Genomic DNA, 20193 nt, shown 5'->3' with positions numbered 1-20193 from the left:
AGTGCTGCCCACCCTAAGGGTGTGTGGCCTGGATAGAATATAATGGACAGAAAGAGGGCTGCTGTGGTGGCTTGCTGCTTGCTACTTCCCTGCTTGCTGCTTTGTTGCCATCTGGCTTTGGCCTGCTCTGCCATGGACTGTTTCTCCTCTGTGATGCCCACCTGCCATGCCACCCTGCCTTAGAGCCAGCCAACTGTGAACTGAAATCTCTAAAAACTGTGAGCTGAAATAAACCTTTCCTGTTTTAACTCTGGGTGTTGGGTATTTTGTCTCAGCAATGAGAAAAGGAACTAAGACACTGTGCCTGCAGTGTAAGAGGTGCCAAGGGCCAGAGGTGGCCTGGATTCCCTTTCTAAACCCTGATGCTGGAGGTGGGTCTGGTGGGCTTTCTCCTTCCATTGCATTGGCCATCCTCATGGCTATGGATCTGGAGCACATCCTGAAGCCCATTAGTCAGCTGTGATGGAAAAACTCCTTTCATGCATTCTTTGAAATTTGCTCTCCCTCTCCCCTTCCCTCCTCTCCTTTGTACTCTCTGTGCTGTAGCCCCTGAGCTCCACAGCAAGGTGGTTCTCAGATGTCTGGAGGTCTCTGGTGGTTTGCTCTGTCACAGGGAGGCGCTGGAGAGCAGGCAGAAGCTGTATGATCCATAAGGCTGTGGACTCTGGGTGGGAGCTTTTGAAGAGCAGGCCTTGATATGAGCATCATTAGTTCTCCCTGCACTGGTGGGATTCTCCAAGAAGGTTCCCTGCTTCTGCATGGGAATATGGGCTCGCTTCTAGAGAACTGGAGCAGAGCTGAAGCTCCTGCACTGGCACGTGTAAGCTCACTCACAGGACCCTGGACCTGTCTGAGCATCTCCTGTGGGCTTTGGTGTGAGGTGTCTCTCCTGGCCTGGCTCTCTTTAGTTGGGAGCCTCTGATTTAGTCTTCCCATAGAAGAGACTTCATGTTTCTGCCAGATGGGAGCAGGAGCATTTATCTGTCCAGAGACATGAAGAATGGGGCCATCTCAGGCTCAGTCTCCTCCCAGAAGGGCTTATCTTAGCCCAGGCCTCCCACACTGCCACAGCAGAGCCTTCTGAGGATGTTGAGGGCTGATCTCCTCTGACTCAGAGCTCACACATCTACCAAGCCAGGACCTGTCCTTGTCCGCCTTCTGTGTCATGATGTTCTTGTCCTACACATCTCCAGATCAACTTTAGGAAAGCCTTTAAACAACAAATCCTTAGGCTGCAGTTTTATTCAGAAATCCACAGGATTTCATGCTGATTTCCCTTGGAAGAGCTTCATTGCTGCTTATTTTCACTCTGGCTGCTTTTCTTCAGAGAAGAGTTGATTATTCTCTTTGGCTGAGTTTTGCTCCCCACCTTTGACAAGGACAGCTGCTGTTCTCTGAGAGGAGCTCTGGTCTTTGCCTTCATATTGAGTGTCATCTCCTGGGTCAGATCCTTCAGCCTTAGGCATAGACACTTCCAGCACTGGCCTTGCATCCTGCAATGCAGCCTCTCTACCCTCAGCATTGGCCAGTGGGCTCTGGTGCAGACCTCTAGTCCTCCACCCCTTGGCCTCCTGGTACAGACTTACAGGAGACACTATGTAGGCTCCAGGTCTTGGGCCGGACTCTTAGGATCTCTTGTTCATGGACAGATCTTTTACACTCTTCTGCATTTGACTTCATGGGTGGATGTTGTAAGCTAATTTTGTACATTTCTGTGTCCTGCATTACACATTTCTTCTGCAAAAACTGACTACAACACCATGCTTTGAATTTGTTTTTTGTTTTTTGTTTTGGCAGTGCTAATGATCACACATGCGAGGCAAGCACTGTACTACTGAGCCCCTGGCTACACCACCAGCCCTCCCTTGCTTCAACTTTCTAATTCAGGTCTTTTCCAGGGCTAGGGGGGATAAGCAGTCTGCTTTCCTCTTGCCATGCAGGGCAGCGACAGCTAACAGTCAGCTATGTGAGCGTGAGGGAAGCCACTGATTTGTAGTGCATTCTGTTGCTGAACTAACCTCACTAAGCTATAGGAAATGAGTTGGGGTTTTTTTGGGGGGGGTACCAGGGATCAAACTTGGGTCCTTGTGCTTTTGAGACAGGCAGAGTAACCACTGAGCTAAATCCCCAGCCTGGAAATGAGTTTTTGGCTTATGCAATTTGCAATTTATGAGGGGTTTATGGGGAAAATAAACCCAGCTTATGATCAGGAGTGCCTGTGTAGGTCAGAAGGGGAACTGAATACAGACTGAGTGGGGCACATCATGTGGTACTACGGATTATAACAGCAACTGGAAACAAGGAGCAATCAGGTTTGACACCTCCAAATAAGGAAAGTTCTGACCTTGGCAAATAGCAGATGATGGAGGGGTTTTTACCCACACAGTGGATGACAGAAATGACAATTTGTGTCACAATGGCCTCAGATACACTGCTTTTGCGGGGAGGGGAGAGAGCTTATTCATCCTGAGCAGATGTTAGATGTAATGGCCTCTGCTATGACCTTCACATCAGTAGACAAACTATTAAACATGCCTGTATCTGGTCTCACTAGAGGAACAAGGACGTGCAGGACAATGCAAAAGGGCTGTCTGGAGAGCAGGAGCATCCAGTCAAAAGTCAAAGGCCTGGTGCTCACTTTAGAGTCCATGCAAGTCTGCATCAGGAAGCCAGCCCAGAAACCTGGAGACAGGTGTCCAAAGGTGATGGCAAAGACTGGCCTCCAAAGAAGCAGCAGTGAGACTTCCTTCTCCCCCTTTTTATTCCATCCAGGCTCAAGCCTACTGGTTGGTGCCACCCACACCCAGGGCAGGTCTCCCATCTTCAGTAAGTCAGTCATCCAGACACACCCAAAACTGCTAAACCAATCTGTTAGGTGTTTCTTGTTCACATTGACACCACAGTGAACTAGCACAATAACCTTTACTAATGCACATTTGATAAGAAAAAAAAAAAGAACTATGTGGGAAAGCATGAAACAATCCATGTTGGAAATAACTGCTTTAAAATGCAATATTAAGAGCCTGGGATAGCTTGGTGGTACAGCACTTGCCTAGCATGTGCAAGAGCCTGAATTTCATCCCAAGAACCACCAAAAATTAATCAATGCTTAAAAACCTAGGTTTTCTTGAATTAAGCAACTATCCTTTTATATTGTTAGTATAATGAAAGACTTCCTTTTTAAAATAATTAACGAACTATTTTTCAGAAAAGATTTAAGGTCACAGAACAATTGGTCAGAAGTTAGTATTTCCACATGCCTCTGCCACACTCCAGTTCCCTCAGCTCTTTTCTTCCTGTGTGGTACTTTTGTTGTGCCACCATTAGTGGGCACATGTATTAGTGCCCGGAAGGTCCCCTGCGCTCCAGCTTCTTACTTTCTGTAAGACACTCTGGGTTAGCCTTCCTACAAAAGAATTCGGATCAAGATTTGCTCTTGTTCAAACCTTGAGTGGCTTTCTTTAGCCCACTGCATGGGACCCACTGTGCTGCAGCTCAGGGCCCTTGCCCCCGCCTCGCCCATGTCCAACTCCATTGCCCACTCCTACAGTGGTATTTTGGGGTGCCCCACCCTTGCCCTCACAGCCTGATTTCGTGCTGGTCTGGGCTGCTCTGTCTATACCAGGGCCCCACCTGCTCTCTGCAGGGCCACAGCCTGCCTGCTTAAGCCATCCTTGAGGCCATTCCCATGACATTCATTGCCCCCTCATGTGCCTAGCTCCTTGGTGTACCTGTTTCTTTTCTCCTGTTTAGTCACTCTTGCCTAATTTCCCTAGGGGAGCACAATGGCTAGGAGAATATGCTCTGGGATCAGAGCCCTTGTTGCTGGCCTCAGCAGTTGGAACCCACACTGTGCAACGGGGATGGAAAGCATGGGGTCTCCCTGGTGAGGCTGAGTGGCTAATCCATGCAGTGTGTTTCTGAGACTGCCTGGCCCCCAGGAACATTCTTTTGAACATCAGCTATTTTGTTCCCCTCTGAAACTCATGCCACTGCAGTGACATTGAGCAGTGGGACTTTAGGAGGTGATCAGCTGTGGAGAGGGTTAATGCCTCTCTCTCTCAAGGTAGTGGGTTAGTTACTGTGAGAGTGGGCCATTATGAGGCAAGCCCAGCTCCTCTTGCTGTCTCTTTCATGTACACTTGATTGCCCATCTGCTTTCCCAACCTCTCATGATGCAGCATGAGGCCTTTATTACAGGCAGCTGCCTGATTTAGACTTCCCGACCTCTAGAACTGAGATCCAATTAAACCTCCTTTCTTTAGAGTACTCAGCCTCAGACATTTCATTATAGCAATAAGAAAAAGACTAATACAGACACAGTGGGGATGGCTCAGCACCTCAGTAAAGGGATGGGAAGATGCTGGTGTTTACAGAAGTGGAGGACTGGTACCTGATGTGGGTTCCAAAGAATATCTATGCTTCTCCCATTTCACTTTGTTGAGGCAGCAGCACTTGGCCTATATGACAGAATCCTGAAATGGAGCCAGGCTCTCAAAAACAGAAAGCCAGACAAGTGGGATGCTCTTCTGCTCAGCAATCTGAAGGAGGAAGGACAGATTTCCTTCGTGTTTCCCGTAACTCTAATTGTGCTACCCATCTCTGTACCTACATTCCTTTCCATACTTCTTCGAGTCCAAAGAAAAGCCATGCAGCTGCAAGTGTACATGCAAGTTATTCCCCCACCATTCCCCAGGGAACAAGCACATGTACTGAATGGGGTTCAAGACAAGCAGCTCACCAGCCTCAGGTTTGTGTGCCATCCACAGCATCACCATGTGCCTGTGGGTACTCCTATAGCCCAAGATGCAAGGTGGCACAGAGAGAGAGACAGAGGGTAGAAAAGGTGCTGGGTAGATGGCAGTAGGGGTGAGAGGGTGGGGTGGATAGAAATAGTAAAATTCCATCCAACAGAACTGCATGGGGCTGGGGATATGTCTCAGTGGTTGAGCACTTGTTTAGCATGCATAAGGCTCTGGGTTTGAGCCCCAACACTGCAAAACAAAACCCATAAAAGAACTTCATGAAAAGCTGCCTGTGCTTAATGTTGGAGTCCCACACTTTGTGGACAGTCTCCAGGAAACAACTCTCTGCTAGAGACCACTGTTGGTCTGGTGGATCAAGGCCTCAGTGGTGGTCTTGAAGACTGACAGGGCTGTTGGGTGGGGAGAGTAGGATGTCCCTGACAACTCTGCTTGGGATCCACTTTGACCAATTCATTGATTTCCACCACTCAGTTTTGGTCCGGAATGGATATGCCCCTGTGTCCTTGTTCTGGAAAAGGGGAAAGAACACACTCTGCCATTTTTTCCATTTTCAGATTCTCCTCTCCAACAAAGCCTTGCACACTCAAGCCTGGTTGCTTGGAGAGGGAGGGGATAGGACAGCAAGCTTGTGGGACCAAGTGCCCATGGGAACATGGTGAGGGAAGGAAGGAGTCACAGAAAGCTAGGAGGCAGGGTTGTTAGTGGTAATGATCAAGGAGGTTGCATGGGCTCAGTCATGACCAGCTGGCTTCCAGCACCTTGTGACCAGTCCTGGAGACGAAAGTGCCACCTCATCCTTATTAGAGAACAGCCCAATGCTATGTCACTTCTCAGCACTGATCTTTCCCTCTCCCTCTCCATCACCCACCTCCCCCCATCCCTCCTTGCAGAGCCCAGACTAACTTAATTTGCCCCTTTTTTGATGTTCTCAAGTCCTGGTGACTACACCTATCACTTCACTTACCACTTGTTTTACAATTATGTGTTACATGGCTGCTTCTTCTGCGACCTCAGAACAGTGGCTGGGTCGCCCTCATCCCATGCCCAGCCCTGGCATTGTCAGTGCTTACTGATGGGGCGTGAGGGACTGTCCACTGTGACATCTGGACATTTTCAAGGTCTCACAAACAGCTGCATGGGGCAAAGGGGCAGGGACTCTTTTCCCACATGGGGCACATGGGTGAGTGCCGGGTGGAGCATGAGTGAAAAATAAATAACCCAATTGTGAATATCATTTCTGATCAACTTCTCTCACTGTAGATGTGGACAAAATGCAGAGGAGAAGTGGAAGCATTGAAAGGTAGGCCTCCACCCGCTTTACCTATCCGGGCATGGAGAGAAGCCCAGGGGGAGCTTTGGCTTGCAGTTTCTCTACCCAGGTCATCAGGTGTGCTGTGGACCTGCTCTCCATTCTTGGGAGGTTCTTGCAAAAAGTTACTGAAAATTCTTTACAAATTTGAATGTGTCCCTCAAATTCATGTGTTAGAAATTTAGTCCCCTAATTTACAAATTTAGTGAATAAAGATGTAGGGTTTTTTTTTTATATACAATGGAATACTACTCTTCCATATGAAGATGAGCTTCAGGCATTTATAGCTAAATGGATGAACCTTGAGACCATACTGTTAGGTGAAATACATCAGACACATATGCTTGAGTGTTGTGTTGTTTCTCTGGTGTGAGAAACTGAAAGTAGAAATAAGGGTTAAAATTGGGGAGATTAGGTCGGGAGTGTCCTAAAGTTGTGGGTTTCTTCCTATTCTGGGCAAGGAGGAGAGGTCATCCCTATGTCTGGGATTGAATGAATGAGACTTTGCCGAATGGGAAAGACATCTTTGGAATGGTATTTCTTTTTTTGTTTTTAATTTTATTGGTACATTTTAGGTATACAATATAATGACATTCATCATTGGAAACGTTCACCTTTACATACTCTCTTGGTCCTTATTTATTCCCCCTTCCCCTGCCCTCCCTTCAACCCCTCCATCCCTCCCTATTTACAAAGACTTTGTTTCCATTTTTTCATTTTCTCATATTAATTCCATTCCCTTCTTTCTTTCCCCTACCCCTTCCACTTCTGCTTCCCCTTTTCCCCCTTTCTTCCTATGTCACATTATCTATTATAACTTTTAGTCCTTATTTATACTTTCAGTTTCTCACACTAGAGAAATTATTCGGTATTTACATATGTGTATCTGATTTATTTCACTTATGAGTATCTTCTCAATGTGCATCCATTTACCTATAAATGTCACTACTTTCTCATTTTTTATGGCTGAGTAGTACTCCATTTTATTAAGAAAACATTTTCTTTAGCCAGTCTGCAGTTGATGGGCAACTGGGCTGCTTCCAAGTTTTATCTATTACAAAGTGTGCTGCTATGAACACGGGTGCACATATATCACTGTGGTATGATTCTTTTAATTCTTTGGGGAAGATATGCAGCAGGGGAATGGCTGGGTCAAATGGGACTTCAAGTCTTAGTTCCTTGAGATATGTCCATACTGATTTCCAGTGGTTGCACCAGTCTAAACTCCCACCAGGAGTGGAGCAGGGTTCCTCTTTCCCCCACAGCCCCACCAGCATTTGTTATTGGTTGATTTCATGATAGCAGCCATTCTTTCTGGGGTGAGGTGGAATCTCAGCATTGTTTTCATTTGCATCTCCCTAACGACCAGTGGTGATGTTGAACATTTTTTTATATGGTTATTTGCTATTTCTACTTCTCTGTCTGAGAAATGTCTGTTCATTTCAGATGCTCATTTTTGGATTAGGTCTTTAAATTTTGGAGGTCTCATTTCTTTTAAGTTCTTTACAGATTCTAAATAGTAAACCTTTGTCTGAGGAACAGCAGGTGAAAATTTTTCCCCACATTGTGGGTTGTCTCTTCACATTATTGGTAGTTTCTCTTGCTGGGCAGAAGCTTTCTTTTTTTTTTTTTTGGTAGCAGGGATCGAACTTGGGACCTTGTGCTTGCAAGGCAGGTGACAGAACCATGGAGCTAAATTCCTGGCCTTGCAGAAGCTTTTTAATAAGAAGAGATCCTACTTGTTGATTGTGGTAGTTCACAAGCAATTGAGGTTTTGTTCCTAAAATCTTATCCTACACCAATGTCTTCAATTGTTCTACCTAACTTCTCTTCCACCTTGTTTAGTGTTTCTGTTTTAATATTTAGATCTTTGATCCATTTCCATTTTAGTTTAGTGCATGGTGAGAGATATAGGTTTAGTCTTAATCTTTGTCAAGTTGAAATCCAATGTTTCCAGCACCATTTATTTTGGTAATGGAGATCAAACTCGGGACTTTGTGATTGCCTGGCAGGTGCCAGAACCACTGAGCTAAATCCCCAGCCCAGCACCATTTATTAAAGAGGCTATCTTTCTTCCAGTGAGGGTGTTTGGCTCCTTTGTCAAAGACGAGGTGGCTGAGTGTGTCTGGAGTTGTTTCTGCATCTTCTCATCTGGTCCACTGGACCTCAAGTGTGTTTCTTTGCCAGTGCCATGCTGTTTTTATCACAGTAGCTTTGTAGTATGGTTTCAAGTTGGGGATTGTGATACCACCTACCTTGTCTTTATTGCCTAGTATTGCTTTTGCTATTCTAGGTCTCTTCTTGTTCCAAATGAATTTTTGGATTGTGTTCTCAAGGTCCATGAAGCATGCTTCTGGGATTCCAATTGAGATTGCATTGAATCTATATAGTAGTTTTGGAAGTATGGCCATTTTCACTATGTTGGTTCTTCCTACCCAGGAACAAGGGATGTCTTTCCAATTTCTGATATCATCTTCAATCTGTTTTCAAAGTGCTATAGTTTTCAGAGAAGAGGTCTTTGATTTTTTTTTGTTAGGTGGATTCTTAGGTACGTCAGTTTCTTGGATGCTACTGTGAAAGGAACTCTTTGCCCTATTTCTCTCTCAGTGGGTCTGTGGTTCGTGTAGAGGAAAGCTATTGATTTTTGTGTTGACCTTGTATGCAGCTACTTTACTGAATTTGATTATTAAGTCTAGAAGGCTTTTGGTGGAGTTCTTGGGGTCTTCTATATATAGTATCATGTCATCTGGAAATAATGACAATTTGAGTTCTTCATTTCCTATTTTGATTCCTTTTATTTCTTTCTCTTGTCTAATTGCCATGGCTAATATTTCCAAAACTATATTGAATAGGGGTGGTGATAGTGGATATCCTTGTCTTGTTCCTGATTTTAGTGTGAAGGATTTCAGTTTTTGATCATTTAGTATATTGGCTGTTGGTTTTTCATAGATGGCTTTTATCAATTTGAGGTAGAGACCATCTATTCCAATTTTTTGTAGGGTTATCATGAATGCATGTTGGAGTTTGTCAAATGCTTTTTCTGCATCTATTGAGATGATCATATAGTTTTTGTCCTTGGCTCTACTGATATACTGTATTGCATTGATTGATTTGGATATGTTGAACCATCCCTGAATCCCTGGGATGAATCCCTCTTGGTCAGGGTGTATGCTTTTCTTGATGATCTTCTGCATTCTATTTGCCAGTATCTTATTTTGGATTTTTGCATCTATGTTCATTAGTGAGATTGGCCTATAGTTCTGTTTTTCAGATGGGTCTTTCTCTGCTTTGGCGATCAAGGTGATGCTTGCTTCCAGGAATGAATTCGGGAGTATTACTTCCCTTTCAATTTCATTGAAGAGTTTAAACAGGAGTGGCAGTAGTTCCTCTCTAAATGTCTTGTAGAATTCAGCAGTGAAGCCATCAGGACTGGACTTTTCTTAATTGTTAAGTTTTTAATTACATTTTCAATTTCATTGATTGATACTGTCTTGTTTAGAATTTTTAGGTCTTCTTCGTTCAACTTTGGCAATTCATGCTTATCTAGGCATCTGTCCATTTCTTCTGTGTTTTCCATCTTATTGGTGTATAGGTTCCCGAGAAGGTATTGATGATCCTCTGGACTTCTGCTGGGTCCATTGTAATTTCACCCTTTTCATTATTTTTTTTTTTTTTTGGTACCAGGGATTGAACTCAGGACCTTGTGCTTGCGAGGCAGGTGCTGAAACCACTGAGCTAAATCCCCGGCCCACCCTTTTCATTCTTAATTGCATGGATTTGGGCCTTTTATTTCCTTTTTCTGATAAGCTTGGCTAAGGGTTTGTCAATTTTGTTTATTCTTTTGAAGAACCAACTCCTGGGTTCATTGATTTTTTTGTATCCTTCTCTTAATCTCCATTGCATTGATTTCTGTTCTGGTCTTTATAATTTCCTCCCTTGTATGAGCTTTGGGTTTGTCATGTGGTTCTTGTTCTAGAACCTTGAGGTTTAGCATCAGATTATTTAATTCGGCTCACTGTTTTCCTGAGTATTCACTGCTGTGAATTTCCTCAGAGGATGCTTGCATTGTGTCCCACAGATTCTGATATGTTGTCAGTCATTTAATTGTATGAACTGATTTCTTCAATTACTTTGTGACCCATTGGTTATTCAGAAGTGTGTTGTTGAATTTCCATGTGTTTATGAAATTCTTGTGGTTTCTTTTGCTATTTGCTCCATTTTCATTGCTCTATGGTCTCATAATATACAGGGGATAACTTCAGTTCTTTTTCACTTACTTAAACATGTTCTATGAGTGAGTTTGTGGTCTATTTTGGAGAACAACCTGTGTGCAGCTGAAAAGAATGTGTATGCTGATTTTGTGGGGTGGAACCCTGTAAACATGTCAAGTTCATTTGTTCAAGAGTTTGAGTTCTAGTATTTTGTTGCTCATTTTGTGTCTAGTTGATGCATCTATTTGTGACAGTGGGATATTGAGGTCAATTACTATTTTATTAGTGCTTGTATGATTTTTCATGTCCATTAGTATTTGTTTTACATAGTTGGGCACACTAGTGTTTGATGCATATATGTTTATGATTGTCATCTCTTCCTCTCGGACTGCTCCCTTTACAAGGATGTAGTGTCCTTCTTTGTCTCTCTTAATCAGTGTTGGTTTGAAATCTACTTGATCTGCAAAGAGGATAACTCTTGGGGCTTTTTTGGGTTCTTGTTGCATGAAGAATTATTTTCCACCCTTTAATTTTCAGTCTATGAGTTTCTTTTTGAAATGTGTGTTTCTTCTGTGTAGCATATTGTGGGATCTTGCTTCTTGACCCATTCTGCCAGTCTATTTCTTTTGATTGGTGAGTTGAGACCATTAACATTGATGGTCATAACTGATATATATTGAGTTATCATTGTCATGAGTTTTTCTTTTTGTTTGATCCTCCCCCTTTGCTTTTAATTTGTCATGCCCAGTGGATTCATTCTGTGGGGCTTCCTGGGGTTGTGATCCTCGTTGTCTTTTCCTAGGATTTTGTCTAAACTTTTTTGGAGTGCTGGTTTGGTATTCATGAAGTTCCTAAGGTGCTCTTTGTCATGAAAGTATCTTATTTCACCATAAATTTTGAAAGATAGTTTTGCAGTGTATATCAATCTGCGTTGGAGGCTGTTTTCCTTTAGGGCTTGAAACATATCACTCCAAGCTCTTCTTGCCTTGAGGGTTTGCATTGAAAAGTCTTCTGTGATTCTGATGGTCTTACCTTTGTATGTGATTTGTTTCTTTGCTTGTAGAATTTTGTTTTTCTGTTGGGTTTCTGGAATCTTTAACAATTATATGCCTATGTATAGATTTTTTTGATCAAGGCTAGTTGGAGTCCTATATGCCTCACTTATCTGTATGTCAAGTTCTTTTCCCCTGCTTAGGAAGTTTTCTGCTATCACTTCTGTGAAGTTTTATGTTGCCTGCACTCTCTCCTTTTTCATTTACTCTGATCAGTCTTGTTATTCTTCTTTGTATCATCTAGCAGCTGCTGCATTGATTTCTCATAGTCCCTTAATATTTTAAAGAAATTTTTCTTTTCCTGGCACTAATTGCAATCTTATCTTCTGTATCTGAAATTCTTTCCTCTCATTGGCACATTCTACTGTGTAAACTTTCCATTGAGTTTTTAATCTCCTGGAAATCTGTTTGGATCTGTTTTATGCATTCCATTTGTTTCCTATGTTGGGATTCCATCATGTTCCTCATCTCTCTCTTTTTTTTTAAATCTCTGACCTCTCTAGATTTATTAATCATGTCTTGCAATATGGGCACAATTTCTGGTGTTGTCTGAGAAATTATTTCTGATTTCATTTTTTTCCAGATCCTCTTTCTTTGCCAGTTCAGGGAGTCCAGGTGGTTGAGTATCAGATTGTTCCATCTTGTTTCCCTTTGGGGTTGCTTTAGGTGACCTGGAAGTCTGGTTCTGAGACTTTTTTACCTGTCTTCTCATTTAAATGGGAGGGGGGTGGTGGGGGGGATGTGTGGTGCTGGTGCCCACGTGGCTCACCTCCTGTCTGCTGGGGGTGGTGGTACTGTGACTCAAAAGTTTCACCTCTTCTGTGCTGGAGGCAGCTCTGCTCCTTGGGGCTGGGGGTGGTAGTAAGGCGGCTCAGAAGGTTCGCCTCCTCTGTGCTGGGGGCAGCTCTGGAATGCTATTTCTCAGGTCAGGGGCAAGAATCCACATAGATGACTAGATGGGGGCTGTGTTTAGGAATGGCACCTTTGCAATATTGGTGGTCCTAGTATCTGGTTATTTACCCAAAGGTGTGCAGTTTAGCTTTTAACATCCACATAATGTCAGTCTGAACCCTTTTCCCCAACTGAACTCTGACTTTCAAGCTGTGAGAAAATATCTCACAGGACTGGGCCCTCCATAATCATCTATCTTCCTTCTAATCTATGTAAATTCCAGCAGTGGTTGTCATATGTAAAATACAGTAAAAATTTATTATACAGTTTCCATTAAATGTTAATGGAAACATGAAAAAAGAGAAATAGGAACTAGGGAGTTCTAATTCCTCAATTTATATATTCCGTGGTTTCAAAAATATTTCAATAAATTTGTTAATTTTTTCCATTTATACTGATAGGTCCTCTTAGTTCACTGAAAAGAAAGTTTTGTGCTCTTATCTATGTTTTTTTTTTTTGTAAGAATCTCTCTTGTCTATGACTCATAGTCTAACATTTCAGCCATTCTGTTAAGATTATGAAACACAGTGCATTAACTGTTATTTTTAAATTAATTTATGAAATTTTGCATTATTTTCTCACAGAAGACTCTTTTTAAAAAACATTTTCTTGGCCCGGGGATTTAACTCAGTGGTTCTGCTGTCTGCCCCACAAGTGCAAGGACCTGAGTTTGATCCCTGGTACCAGACAAAAAAAAAATTCTAAAAAACATTTTCCTTATTAATATCTACTAGCATTATATTGAAGTAAAAATTTTAAAAAAAGAAAAAAGAATTTTAGTTCCCAAATTAATATGCTGGTGACATTTAAAGGTGATGCTTGGGAGGTGGCCATGGTGAGATGAGAGAAGGGTGGGGATCCCCTGGTGGCATCAGGGGCTTCATGAGAAAAGGAAGACAGACCTGCATTTACAGGCTCCGTGTGCCTGCTGCTGCTAAGATGTGAAGGTGGCCTTCCAGTCAGAGGGCTCCTTGATCTCAGATTCCCAGCCTCCAAAACTGTAAGAAACATTTATTTTCCCTGTAAGTTACCCAGTGTCAGGTTAGTCTGTTTTTGTAGCATCACAAAATGGACTAAGGCACAACCACTTTCTCAGAAGGGAATCTACTGTGTAATTAAGTACCCTCCTTAAAGAGTTACCAACTTTTTAAAAATTGGAGTAACCTGAGCCTGAGGCAAGAGAATGGTGAGTTCGAGGCCAGCCTGGACTATGTATGTGGTGAGACTGTCAATAAATAAATAACTACATGTAACATGAAGCTGACCATTTTATCTGTTTTGCATGGATGGTTCAGTGGCATTAACTACATTCACACTGATAACCTTCTCCAGATTCTCTTCACCTTGACTCAGTATTCATGAGTCACTCCCGCCCCCTCTTCCATCAGTCCTGCAGCCTGTCCTGCTCTGTATCTGAGTCCCATGGTTCTAGATGTCTCAAGGGAGGAGCTCTGCATGCTTAGCACAATGTCCTTGTAGTCTCTCCATGCACCAGACCTTCCACCTTGCTTTTTAAGGTGGAATAATACTCCACTGCAATTTGTTTATCCATTCTTGCTTTGATGGGCATGGGATTGCTTTGACCTTTTGGCAATTGTTAATAATGTTTCTACAAATATGAGTAGACCAGTAAAATTAAAAACTTTATTCCATAATATAGAAAACCTTGCATGTTTTTAGACTGATATTTGTCATGAGTCATCTTGTAACTTTTTAGCCAAACATGGTCCCTTTTGAGTGAATGTGACCACTGCTGCTAATTCTGCTGGGACAATAGGCAAGTACCAGGATTGTCTGGGACAAACTGGGCCAAGGCTCACCATTCTCCCTAGGAATGCAGGGTTGCATTTCAGTGGCATTTGTAATGAACACTAGTGAGTGTAGATTTGTGTGTAATGAGACAGTAGCAGTCTGTAGAGTGATCATCTTGATCCTTTACCTGCAAGTTTGTTTACTTTAAAATACAGACTTGACATTGCCTTCTTTTCCTGTAATAGGAAAAATAACTGCTGTGTAAATTTTTGTAAAATTTTTAAGTTTTATATAGAAAAGTTTGCCTTGCTGAAAGTAAAGCATAGTTTCCTAAAACAACCTGGGTTTTCCCCTCTATAGAATGACTCAACACTATTTTGTTTTAATTGTTACCTTTCTGTGGTCTGAAAAGCTTACCTTTGAAAATGAAGTCTCAAAGAATGGCATCTTTTCCCATGGGCAGGAACAATGCAATCTGCCTCCCCCTGCCCTTTGGCTCTAGTAAATCTCTTCTGAGACCTCTGATGAGACCGCCCAGTCCCCACCTGGGGGCCTTCCATCGGGGATGCCCCAACCAACAGGGTGGCTGCTGGGTCTGTTACACTACCGCTACAATCTTCTACACATTTTACTCATTTTAGCAAATTATATGTAAAATAGGGAGCCTCTGAGGTTTTGTCAACTCTGGAATCTCCTGGGCCTTGGAAAGTTCTATAATTGTAGCTTTGCATGGAGTAAGTTTTTAGTTATAGATGTAATGAGTAAATAGTAGATTGATATTGGATAAAAGGAGTAAGAAAACATCTACTACAGTGTCAATGGTCAGGGGACTTAATTTTCTGACAAGAGTGAGGGAAGCCCCATAGATTTAACTTACTTCACTGTATCTGATGACAGGGCTGGCTCAGTGCTCAGGAAGACTTTCAGCAAGGCCAATGCATGTGCAATCTGCCGATGCTTTTCTTAGAAATGCACCCACTGCAACACTGGCAACAGCCAACATGTTTTCAAAGGACAGTTTCCCAGCTGAGTAATTAAGGACTCCAGCAGCAAGGTTTAAAGAACAGCAATTCCCTGAAAATACATAGGCCACAAGCTCATGCTAACAAATAAAAGTTTGAAATATAATCTAAACCACACAGAGAAGGACAAATATGGTAATATTCCATTTATGTGAGGAACTTAGAACAGTCCTAGAGACAGGAAGTAGAATGGGATTGCCAGGGGCTTGGAGAGGATGGGGAGTTACTGTTGAATGGGACAAGAGATTTCAAGAGTCTGGGAAGATGAAGAAAGCTCTGGAAGTGCATAGTGTGGTGACTGCTACATGACAGTGTGAATGTACTCAATGAACTATAAAATAAAAAGGTTAAAATAGTAAATTTTATGTTTTGTTTTTAAAATCACAACTACAATTTAAAAAGAAAAGAAACAACATATCTCCCAAGAAAGGCAAGTTGATGTGCTGCCTTAATTAAGCAAGCACTAGTTCAAAGGAAGGCCCACATGAAATGCCTAACTTGTCTTCCTGAGGTCAAAGGGGGTCTTTTTACATGGGGAGATTGTGTACAACAGTCTTAGGCTAAGGATGAGGAGGAGCTGGCTATATAGGAAAGTACAAAGGGGCTCTGAGATATTTTCAGTATTTCAAATACCCAGAGGAAATCATATAAAAGTTGAATGATCATAAGCTACAATTCTGAAATCCAAAATCCAAAGCTTTTGGAGCGCTGACACCATGCCACAAGTGGAAACTTCTGTGCTTCATGTAGTGGGTCACAGTCAAAATGCAGGGCTCTAATAACACTGTACAACAACCCCTGAGGGCAACACAAAAAAAGAGACACCATGGGCAGATTTCATGTTCAGGACTGGGTCCCATCCCCAGACAGCTCATTAGCTGGGCCCAGTGGCACACACCTGTAATCCCAGCTACCCAAACAGCTGGGTAGAAGGATCACAAGTTTAAGATGAACCTGGACAACTTATCAAGACCCTACCTCAAAATCAAAAGGGTTGGCCATTTAGCTCAGTGGTAGAGTCCTTCCTAGCACACATGAAGCCCTGGGTTTAGTCCCCAATACTATAAACAAAAAGGCAACCAGCTCATTACATACATAAATTCTCCAAAGTACAAATAATCTGAAATACTTCTTGTTCTCATCATTGAGACACGGGATGCTCCACTTGGACAGTACTTACAAAATTCAAAGTGGAAGTCACACTGTCCTGGCCTTGAAATTACGTCATCTCCTGGTGGCAACAAAGGCATCTGTCTCATGTGATCAGAAATCCTGAACAAGCTGGACATGGTGGCACATGTTTGCGATCCCACTGGGAGGCCAAGGCAGGAGGATCACAAGTTCAAGCCTAGCCTGGGTCACTTAGCAACTTGATGAGATCCTGTCTCAAAGTAAAAAAAGAGATCAGAGGATGTAGCTCAGTTTGAAGGCCCTGGGTTCAATTTCCAGTACCATAAACAAAAAAAGAAAAAAAACAAAACACCCTGAACACCATGGTGAGTGCTTAGTAAAAAATAATGTGGGTATGAATTATCACTCACTAAAACCAGGTTCTTCTGGAGAGAACATGTTTTAATGTATGTGCTGCTGAAGCGATCATGTGGAGAACATATTTTAAAACTTTGTTATTCAAAGATGGTCTGTGAGTCAACTATGGTAGTTTCATTTGGGCCTTGGCCATCAGAATCTGCTTTTAAACAGGGTCTTCAAGGTTGATTTGTACCTTAAAAGTTTGTGAATAACTTCAAAATTTGGAGTCCGAGCTAGGATTGAAGCACTCAGCATGCCCTGAGGCCATGGGTTCAATCTCCAGCAGACAGGGTCATGGAGAATATATGAGAACTTTATAGTGAAAAGGTGGGAATCCTAGTAAGGGAAGTAAAGGCATCTCACTCGGGCTATCAAAGAATAGTTTAAAGCTTAGGGACCCACACTGGTAAGAGCCCTGGGTTAGACCAACATCATGACTGCAATGTCACCTTCACTGAAGACTTCGTGGGGGAGCGTGGCAGTACTGTCCCATAACTACACCACCCACATGGGCTCAGTGTGTCAGAGGCTATGGGTTGGCTGGGTTTCTGCTGAGGCCAGGCTTCTACTGGAAAGTGAGCTTTTCAAAACACCTCCTTGGTTAAGGCAGGTTTGAAAATCAGCCTCTAAGAATAAAATTTCTCTGTGATTATATCATACAAAGTATAAGCAAACAGAGTGAGCTACCATGGTCAAAATTTGATGGAAATATGGCAATATTTCTCTAGATTTTAACATGGGACAATAATTCTGATTGTGTCAAAACCTTTGCTTCCCTAACCTCTTAACTATAGACATCCTGTGTGACACAGGGAAATTGGTAGAAGGGACAAAAACTACACTATGCTGAGCACCTACTCTTAGCAGGATACTCTTTATGTGCAGTTAGTTGATTTCCCCAGTACCCAGATTGCTCTGCAGAAGGGAAATGGCTGAAATTACCTCACCTAGGCCAGGTCATATGGCTGCGGTTCAAATCCAGGTGCATCTCTCCCCCAAACCTCATCTTTCCAGGCCTGCAGAACCTGGGTCCACAGCGCCCCTGGTTTGCTGTGCCCTTCTGGGCTGAGGACATCTGGCCTGTGTCACATACCCAAGCCTCAAAGGCGACACTGACAGTGCTTACAGCTCAGCTTCACATCACAGGTGTTTGTATCTCCCAATCTTCCAGGTATCACAACTTGACAAGGTTAATTTTTAAGGCATTTCTTGCTGAATGAATCTCAGGAAGTACTGGGACTCTTACGGACCTCTGATCTTCCAGGGGTTTTTTTAACCTCCTACTCTTTCTTCTTTGATTAAAAAAAAAATCCTTTTTGTCCAGTGACAGGACTGGGAAAAGCTCTGGAACAATGGAGCATAGCAGGCTCCTCTGAAATTTTTGAGGGGGTATTTTTAACCACGGCAGCCTGAGCTTTTCGATTTAGCATCCTAACTGGAAGAGTGGGCTTCTCCCTGAGAACTGCTCCTGCCTCTGCATCTGATGGCTCTTATGCTGCCCAGGCACTACCAATGACCTCAACCTTGCACCTGGGGCTTGAGCAGATGTAGATGTGAGGCAGGACAGACAGAACCTTCCTGGTCAGGGCTAAGGCTTTTACCATTTGCTAATGTGGTAGTAGTGCAGAGCCATTTGCCAACAATGGTTACGTGTCTGCTAAATGAATACAGAAAAAGTGATTTTGCCTTCAAGAGCATTTTCCAGTATTGTTCAAGAGATAAAACAAAAACCAAAACAGTAAAAATACTGCTTATGCTAGCTTGAATTAACGGTCCTGTTGAAGCCAGGCCGTGGTCTCCTCAGCTGTCCTGCCCTCATCTCTCAGCCATCCCTCCTTGGGGATTTGTACTCCCACCTTCCTTTCTCCAGCCTACTCCATGCTGCCATCTTGACACCTGTGAACTGTCTCTGATGTCTCCCATGTAAACACCTACAGAGCCCGTGAGATGCCCAGGTCCCCAGCCTTCTACCTGGTCCTCCCTCCTAACCCACTGCCCCTCATATGCCCATTTTTAGTGTGCTTAATTTTGTTCATTTTCTTCTCTCTCTCAAGTCTTCTGTCTTTCAGAGCTCACCTCACAACCTCTAGGTTGTAACCTCTGGGATATCTTATTACAAGTGTACCCCCCTGTTGGTTCATATCTCAACATAAAAGCACAGAGGCTGGAGCCTGATGGCAGGGTGTTAATGGCAGACCTAGCCACTAACAATGTTACTTAGATTAAACATTTCACTCATGTTTCAGAATTTCATATGCAGAAGACAGTAGTCAGACCTACCTGCTCAGCTGTCCCAGGGATGAGCTAGAACAGCTCCTGACACATAAGACACAATGCTTATGATGCTGACTGGTGCCCTCAGTGGAGTCAAACTCTAAGCTCTCCAAGGTCTGAGCAGTCTTTGATTACTCGGGAGCCCTCAGAATGAGAGGAGAGCTTGTGCTCACTACTGTGCCTAAGCAAACTGTTAAGAATCTTCGCAGAGGAATAGAAGGTGGAGCTTGGATGCCAGAGACAGGTACTCCTGGTGGGGTCTTGTTCTTTCCTGGGTATGGGAGAGCAATCTGAGGGCGGGGTAAGAGGAAGCACCCCAATGGGTGTTACCATGAGAGGGGAGGGAATCACACCAGCAAGGTGAGAGCAGGTTGCGATGCAGCCTGAAGGGGCTGTGTGAAAACCGAGCAGAAAAGACAGCAATTACTTACCAGGTTTAGTGGCTACTCCCCTAAACAAAGAAAGGCATTTTTATGACCACAAAGAGGCCAACATTTTCAATTGATAACTTAATTGCTACAAACATTATTGCACAAATTATGAGTGGATCACAGTTATATTAATGATAACAAATTCATGAACACTTGCATAAACTACTGTCCTAGGCTTTGGTGCACTGTGCAGGGACGTCAGTGAACAGGACGAATAAACAGTACTAGTAATCATGAGAATCAGCTTTCAAAATGGCATGTATGTCATCTCAGAGTACTTAATTTATTGATTCTCCTGGTCTTGACACAGTAAGTGAAACAAGGGGGTTTTTAAAGGAAAAGCTGGTGATGAGTATTAGGTAAAAACGTTGTTTACAAATTTTAATGACTGGATTCCGGAACCAGGAAGTGCACACATACTGGGAATTTTAGGAAAAGACCCCCCCCCCATTCTATTTCACAATTATTATACACTCCAAGGAAAACACATTCTCAGATGCTACACTGTCTTCTCTGCCAGTATAAAACACTGCTTCAAAGCTCTAAAATTATGAAGGAAATTCACTGAAAGGGTTTTGAAATAAGATCTTCCCTCTTAAAACTAGTATGATCTTCATTAAATTACAAACAAATTATTTAAATGCTGACCAGGTAAAGAAGCCAGACTACCGTTTTAGCTTTACTGCCTGGAGTGGGCAGCATGTGTCACATACTCAGATGGGAGGACCTGGGCACAGCGCCAACTCTTCTCTAGCTGGCAGGCTGGTGCGGATGTGAGCCTTAGGCTTCCCTGGGGTTGCGTCTTGGGCACACAGAGCCGAGGTGGGCTACACGTCTTTTAAGAAACACTTCAGCTAAAATGAAGGTCTCTGCGTCAGCTTGAGGTCCCATCTTT

At 43.0% G+C, this 20193-nt stretch overlaps 1 long non-coding RNA gene across 4 annotated transcripts in view; it reads left to right on the top strand.

Moving 5' to 3' along the window:
* LOC101697576 (uncharacterized) overlaps window positions 1-20193 on the top strand; it is a 126250-nt gene that overhangs the window by 95147 nt on the left and 10910 nt on the right. For all 4 annotated transcript variants that reach the window (XR_015448795.1, XR_015448794.1, XR_015448793.1 and 1 more), the window contains one exon: window positions 6027-6066. This is a non-coding gene — a long non-coding RNA (uncharacterized LOC101697576). The remainder of the gene's footprint in view (window positions 1-6026; window positions 6067-20193) is intronic.

This window comes from Heterocephalus glaber, unplaced genomic scaffold (genome assembly GCF_053883595.1).
Source record: "Heterocephalus glaber isolate CG9 unplaced genomic scaffold, H.glaber_assembly_v1.0 deba00000546, whole genome shotgun sequence".
NCBI classification, from domain to species: domain Eukaryota; kingdom Metazoa; phylum Chordata; class Mammalia; order Rodentia; family Bathyergidae; genus Heterocephalus; species Heterocephalus glaber.
This window is presented reverse-complemented; position numbering and strand designations above follow the sequence as displayed.